This window comes from Tupaia chinensis, unplaced genomic scaffold (assembly GCF_000334495.1).
Source record: "Tupaia chinensis unplaced genomic scaffold, TupChi_1.0 Scaffold000478_3, whole genome shotgun sequence".
NCBI lineage: Eukaryota > Metazoa > Chordata > Mammalia > Scandentia > Tupaiidae > Tupaia > Tupaia belangeri.
This window is the reverse complement of record NW_006159990.1, coordinates 2933234-2941261: the sequence shown is the minus strand read 5'-3', so window position 1 is coordinate 2941261 and position 8028 is coordinate 2933234.

The window sequence follows — 8028 nt, the reverse complement described above, 5'->3', positions numbered from 1 at the left end:
CTCATTATCCACCTCACTGTTTCTGAATCGTGCCGTACACATGCCTCCATCGAGCCCCTTTTACCAGCTATCCCCTTTTTCTGGAATGCTACCTTAAAACTCAGGAGTTCTTTATGTCTGTGTTTAAATATCCCTTTCCAATGAGGCCTATTCTGCCTACTCCATTTAAAATTGCAGACTCTATTTTCCTTTGACTCTCACATTTCCCTCATTCCTCTATATTACCTTATTTCCTTTCCTGTAAGATTTATTTCTTCTTACACTTGGTCATAAATTCTTTACTTGTTTGTTCACATAGATACCCCAAGCATCTATAATAGTGTCTGACACAAAGTAAATATTCCCTAAAAAGAGTGAACAGATCAATAAATAAAAAGAGAACTGGCAGGAAAACAAAAACAAAAATGAACATATATTTAAAAACAGCAAGAGTCAAGCCTCAGAATACTAGCAGGAATAATAAGCAGACTACTAAGGAATGTTTATTAAACTGAGAAAAAGAAAGTTACTAATTGAGATAAGGAAAATACATTACAAAGAACCAAATACTCTGAATTGATCAATTTAAATTCAATTATATGCTGTCCTATGAAGTGACCTTTACAATGTCATGCCATAACCCAATATCTCATTTAATGATAATGTTATTAGATAGCCTCTAAATTTGTTCTACTTTTAGGGCAACAACAAGACCTCTTCTTAGGGGATTATGTATTTTCTTATTCACAAATAGATTTTTTTTTTCTCTTATAGCATTGGAATACATAAAATATTTCCCAGAAACTGCACTTGAAGAAATAACATTTCAGCTAGGCCTATAACCTAGTGATTAATGAAGGAGGATCCCTCATGGCGGACCATGGTTTAAATCTGGACCCTGCGGCATGAGAAACGTGCAGGTCTGGATGTGTGTGCATGCCCAAATCCCAACAGGATGGACAAATGGTAGAGAAGAGATTACAGTGTGTCCACACCCTATCGGGGTGCTTTGTCCCTCCCTCTTTATTTCTCTCTGTCTTTCCTTGGTGAGTACACTTATCCTTCAGTAATTAAAAAATAATATTTCAAAACAGAAGCTACAATTTTTGAGGGAAAATAGCATACAGTGGTCATGAAATATGCTGTAAAGTAAACTTACATGGAAAGGTTCTGGGTTCACATCTGGAGATCGCTCTAAACATGCTTGCCTTTCAGGTGTCTAGAATCTGAGGCTACTAGAGCTAGTGGTGGATAATACTATGGGGAACCTCTTGTAGTTGCCTCTCTCTTTCTCTCTCTCTGGAGTGTGGAATAGTGAGGCAAACTTTTAAAAATAACCTGTGATTTTCCAGTGCAATTCTTTCTTCTGTATATCTTTAAAAGATTTTTCTACCTTTGCTGTTGGAGAAAAAAAAAATCGATGGTAGAGAAAAATCATTTGAATGCTTACTATGTAATGGGGAATAAGTCAAAAGTCATGTTTAAAATGCTTTAGATACAGTCATTTTCTTTTAGACAAATTAATCCCTTTCTTGACGAAAATCTGACTATCAATTTTTCACTTTCAAACATGGCGTGTTTTGATTCTCAATTTAGAAGAAACCTCCCAAGTGGCTCAAACATTTTCAAGTTAAGAATGCAGTCAAACATTTTATGACTGTCTGCTTCTTGTGCACTCTGAAAAGTAAACAAAAGTTTGACAAAATAAAGGATAGAATCAGAGGTTAAAATAATGAGCTTGCTCTGTTTTTAAAGATTCTCAGATAATTCAGGTATTGTTTTGTTTCATTTTAGCAAATGCCAGTATATCTTACCTTGAGAAACAGTTTGTGCTAGAAATCATTTATGTTCAAGCATACAGAATGTTAAAAGATTAAGGATTAATAAAATCTGACTGAGTTGGATATCTAATTATGAATTTGATATGTAAAAGATGTGCTACAATTTACATATTGTATAATATGTTTACTTTCTTTTAGGAGTAAAATATATCTTCCTGTTTTCAGAGATATTAACTGCAAGTATCCACATAGATTAGAAAGAAATTTGACTGCAAAAAAACATTCAATAAATGTTAGTTTTGGTTGAGTATCATTCCCTTATATAAAACTATATGTACACTTACAAATAGGAATAACATCTTAGATGTGAAAGAACGAAGCAAGTAATAAAATTTGTTTATTTTTTTCAGACATTATCACTCTGACAAATACAGAGTAAGTACACTATACTATTCTATCCAATTAAAACCAAAAACAAACAAAAACTGTTAGCCTCCAAAGAGGAATTTCTTACTGTGGCAAAAGAACAAATTTCTGTCCTTCCTCGTCAAGTGTATTCCTTTAAGTTCAAAACAAACTCCAAACCTGAAGACTAGAAAGAAGTCTTGATTGTCAGTAATGCTTTAGAAATTTGGCTAATATGGCTAATAAAACTTCATGTTTAATGAAGAATTGATTCCTCAAACATTTCAGGTCAATCTTCTTTATTTTAAAATCTTTCTAAAATGCATTAGTCTTTTGCCCACCTTAACAAGTTCATGTGTCTGAAGATAATTGAATCTGTGATAATTTGGGATCTGTGATGCCCCAGGCTCATCATTCTAAGTATCAATTCTCATTGCATAGTGATGGAATTGAAATTATAGAGAGGATACAGAATATTGACCTTAGTTTCTACTGACCTATAAATAAGGACTACAATGTTTTGACTTTGGTATGTATCTCTAAGAAGCAATTATTGATTTATTACTTAACTCCATATCTCAAGTCAAAAAGGGTTACACAACCAGTTGGTTTACTTGAAGTATCTAGTTAATTATGTTTAAATTTCCCTCCACAACATTTTCTCTTTTCTTTGGGAGATTTGACGTTGTGTGTATCCAACAGAGTTCTTATTATTAAGAGACGCAATGTTATATATGCAGATAGTCACCCCTTTTTTCTTCATTGATTAAGTAGTCAAAAGCTATTAGGTTATGCTATTAGGTTGTTGCAAAAGCAATAGAAGATTTTGCATTGTTGAAATGCGCTCTTTGATATTGCATAATGTTATACATAATTTTTACTTTTTTTGTTTTGCTGATGACTTATTACTTGTTGTTTATTTATATTTATTTCAGACTATGGAAAAGATGTTAGACCAAAAACAAATTTGAGAGATTTTCTTGATTTCAAAATGGGTCGTAAAGCAGCGGAGACAATTTGCAATATCAATGCATTTGGACCAGAAACTGCTAATGAATATACAGTACAGTAGCTGTTAAGAAGTTTTGAAAAGAAGATGAGAGCCTTGATGATGAGGAGTGTAGTGGGTGGTCATCACAGCTAACAACAACCAACTGAGAGCAGTCATCAAAGTTGATCCTCGGGACCAATAGTTGGCGTAATGGCTATGTCGTTGGACTCCCACGTAGTCGACCGCGGTTCGTGTCCTGGACCCGGTGGCTTAAACTCCCACCGGGCATGTGTGTGTGCATACCCAAGATCCCGAGAGGAGAATGGAAGAGAAGGGATTGTGGCGTGGCCCCCCCTGGGGGGGTGTGTGATTTCTCTCTTTCTGTCTCTGTCTCTGTCTTTCTGGCAAGCACACGCACCCCATAGCAAAAACCAAAAAAAAAAACAAACAAACAAAAATTGACTCTGATCTTCTTACAACTCTTCTTATAACTACATGTGGAGTTGCCAAATAATTCAACATTATCCATTCTGGGGTTGTTTATCATTTGGGGCAAATTTGAAAATTGGAAAAGCTCAATAAGTGGGTACCTCATGAGCTGAGAAAATATTAAAAAAAGAAATCCTCATTTGGAAATGACATCAAGTCTTATTCTAAGCAACAGTGAACTATTTCTCAATCAGATTACGACATGTAAAGAAAATTGGATTTTATACAACTGGCAAAGCCCAGCTCAGTGGTTGGACCTGCAAAATGTTTCAAAGAACTTTCTAAAGTCAGACAAACATGTGGTTGACTGTGGTTTGAGTCCTGGATCTGGCATATGGTTTTTCCACTCTCTTTCTCTCTCTCTTTCTGGAGAGTGCACATGCCCTATAGCAAAATTTGAAAATAATAATAAATAAATAAAATTAAATAAATCTTTCTTTAAAAAGAGAGAGAGAGAGCCAGCCAGCCGGTCATGTGGTAGTTAAGGCAGCTGGACTATTTGTGGCCATTTACAGGGTTCAACACTTGAGGGACATACCATGTGTGTGCACCTGCATGCCTGAAGTCATGAGGACACAGGAGATGAGAGGGGATTGTAGGGTAGGCTTGCTTCCTCCTAGCGGGTGATTTATTGCTTTCCCTGTCTCTCTGTCTCTCCAGCAGGTGCTCATGCTCTGTATTGAATTGGAGAAGAAAAAAGGGGAGAGAGAAGGAATTTGAGTGGCTTTATTAATATCAGAAAAAAGTACATTATGGAATGATAAATAGTTTTAATGTAAATTGAGACACTGAGTAATAATAAAGGACTACATTTACTGAGAACATAATAATTTTGAATGAGTATGCACCAAAATTAAAACTTACAAACACTTGAGACAGGACAGGGATCAGCATTTGTCAAGGTGGTTAAGATGCTGGCTTCCTATATGGTCGACAATGGTATGGGTCTCAAACCTGGCAGCTTGAGAATCATGCCAGGTTTGTGTACATGCATTCCCCAAATCCTGAGAGGATATGGAGAAGAAGTGATTGTGGTGTGGCCATCTCTCCTAGAGGGTGACCTCACTTCCTTTCTCTCTGTCTCTGCCTCTCTCCAGTGAGCACACAGCACAAAAATCTTAAAACAAATAAATAAAACAGAAAATTATAAAACCAAATAGCAAAGTGGTCAAATCCCAAGTTATATTTGGAAATTCCAAAACTCTTCTCATAGTAATCTAAAGAAGAGTAGATATAAATTTGAAGTTCATAGAGGAGAATTTAAAACACCATTAATTGATCTAGTACACATTTATAGGACTTTCTATACCAAAACAGAAAATACATATTTCTCTCAACTACAGATTTAGCATTAATTAATATAGACTATATCTTGAGTTATGAGGCAAACTTTCAAACATTCAAACAAGTGAAATTATACAAAGTATGTTCTTTCTAATCAATAGTAGAGACAAGATAATGAAATCTCCAGACACCTGGAAATAAAACAACATACTTCTAAATGATCCACAGGTCAAAGAGGAGTCTCAAAGGAAACTAGAAATATTTTAATTAAATAAAAAAAGAAAAACTATAAAAGTAAACATTTGTGGAATATACTTTAAGTGGTCCTAAGGTAGAATTTATAAGATTGCATGCCTATTTAGAAAAAGTCAAAAACATTTCATCAAAAATGTAAACTTCCACTTCAAATAAAACAGTAAAAAAATAACAAAACATAGCTGGCCTGTGACACAGCGCTTAGACCTAATGCACAGGGAGTTGGATCCCAGATGTCCAAGCTCAGTTCAAGTTTCAGCCCTGATAGCATGCAAACATGCCCAGTTCATGTGAATGCTTGCTTAAAATTCTGATGAAATAGAAGAGAAGAGATTGTGAGATGACCACACCCCACTGGGTTTTTTTTTTTTCTCTCTTTGTCTCTCCCTTATGAGCATACTTTCTAGCAACTAAGGAAAAAAAAAAAAAGAGTATCAGGACCAGCAGACGGCATATTGGTTACATCACTGGACTCCCATATAGTCGACCATGGTTTGAATCCCATACTCCATGGTTTAAAACTCATGCCAGGTGCATGTTCAAGTGAGCCCAGAATCCTAAGGGGAGAATGGAGGAGAAGGGATTGCAGTGTGGCCATCCTTCCTGGGTGGTGATTTCTCACTTTCTGACTTTCTGTCTTTCTGTCTCTCTCTGCCTTTCCGGTGAGTATACTCCCCCTATAGCAAAAAAAATCTCTTCTGGAAAAAAAGAAAAAAATAGAAAATAAACCTAAAGTAAACAGAAGGGAAAAAATGCTAAAAATACAAGCAGAAATCAGTGGAACTTAAAACAATATAAAAAGAAACTGTTAGGTAAAATTAAGACTTGGTAATTGTAAAATAATAATTGTGATTGATAACCATCTAGTCAGCCTGAGAAAGATAAAGTAGGGGAGAAATAAATTATCAATATCAGAAATAAGTGTGAGGAATTCACTGCAGAGCCCATTGGCATTAACAAACTACTTGGAAATTTTAGTCACAGGTATTGGATGACTTAGATGAAACATACTGAATCCTTAAAAGTCTCAAATTTACCAAAATTCTGTCCAAAAAACATTGACTATCTAACCAGTTGTACATCTATTAATTAGCTAACCTCAAAGTTTAAATCATCTAGAAAAAGAATCTTTTGGTACAGATTGATACATTGGCCAATTCTATCAAACATTTAAGAGAAAATAGCACTTATTCTACATAATCTCATCAAGAAAATAAAAGAGAAGAAGATATTTCCAAAATCATTTTATGCGAGTGGCAATCTGATGCCCAAAAAAACTAAAGAAATTTTAAGTGAAGAAAGCTAAATTAAATTTTGCTCATAACCATCAATGCAAAAAGCATTAGTAAAATATTAGAAGAGAACCTCACAATATATAAAAAGAATAATACATAATAACCAAGTGGAACTTATTCCAAGAATGAAAAGCCAATTCAATATTTATAAATCAAAGTGAACGGCTATATTGAAAGAGTAAAGAAGTAAAAAATCATAAAATTAATATCAAATAAATATATATATATACACACATACATATGTATATATACATATATGCTCACACATGCATACACATATATATATTTTTTAAAGATCAAATATAGGGGAATCCCTTTGTTTTTTTAACCTGATAAGAACATCTACCAAAACACATGTCATGTCATATTCGCTAATAAAAGACTCTGAGTTTTTCCCATAAAGATCATAAATAAGGAAAGAATACTGAGTGTTAACAACTCATATTCAACATCATACTGGAAGAGTCCTCCAATGTGATAAGGAAAAATGATAAACATAAAGATTACCAAAAAATAGTTATTCCCAGTCCTATTTTCCAACAGCATAATTGTCTGTGCAGAAAATCCCATAGAAATTGAAAAAAAAAAAAAAAACCACAATGCCTGAAGTAGTAGTAGGTGAGTTTAAAAGGATTACACTAAATGGTCAAAACACAAAAACATTAAGTAATTTTCTATAAAATATTAATAAAAACATATAATTATGTGTTAAAACAAAATTTTATGTTGCTAGTGAATATTCCAGCAAAAGAACGGATAAGTTATATACTATGTTCATTATATACAATTAATTACAAAATTTAACTTTTTATCTCTTTTAACATCAATCTACTGATCTGAAAATAGTCTCTTCCATTATGGGAAGATAATTTAAAAAGAAAACACTAATCCCACATCTTGCTGTAATTTTTTAATATTTTTGAAAATTATGTTAGAAAAGTCTTAGGAGCTATATCTATGCATATAAAACACTTGTCTCTAGACTGACATGTTCAAAGCTTGAGAACAAACCTTTATATGTAGTATACATTGAATAAATAATAAGAATATGAGTATACCTGGACCCAGTGACTTGAAAATCATGTCGGGTGTGTGTGCATGTGTGATGAAAATCCCTAATGGAGAATGGAAGAGAAAGGACTGCAGTGCAATCATCGCCCTGGAGTGAGTGATTTCTCACTCTCTCTCTCTCTGTCTTTGGTGAATACACTCGCCATAGCAAAAACTTAAAGATAAAATGTTGCAGCTTGTACGATTTATTTACAACACATCAAATAAATAAAAGCAATTAGTAATATATTCCATAAACCATAGTTCTTTTTGTAAAGACATTTAGCATATAGTGAAGGTAGTGGAGTCCAGGATGAATATTATTTATTTATGTTTTAAGTGTATTTCTCCCATGAACTATAGAGAGAGTGTGTGCATATCACCAAGAATCCTGATGTTATCCAACCCCAGTGCAATGGGCAAGCATGAGCCTGGGATACACAGGGAGGTCTCCAGACTGGAATGGACAACATCTTCCCATCTGGATTGCCTCACAGAG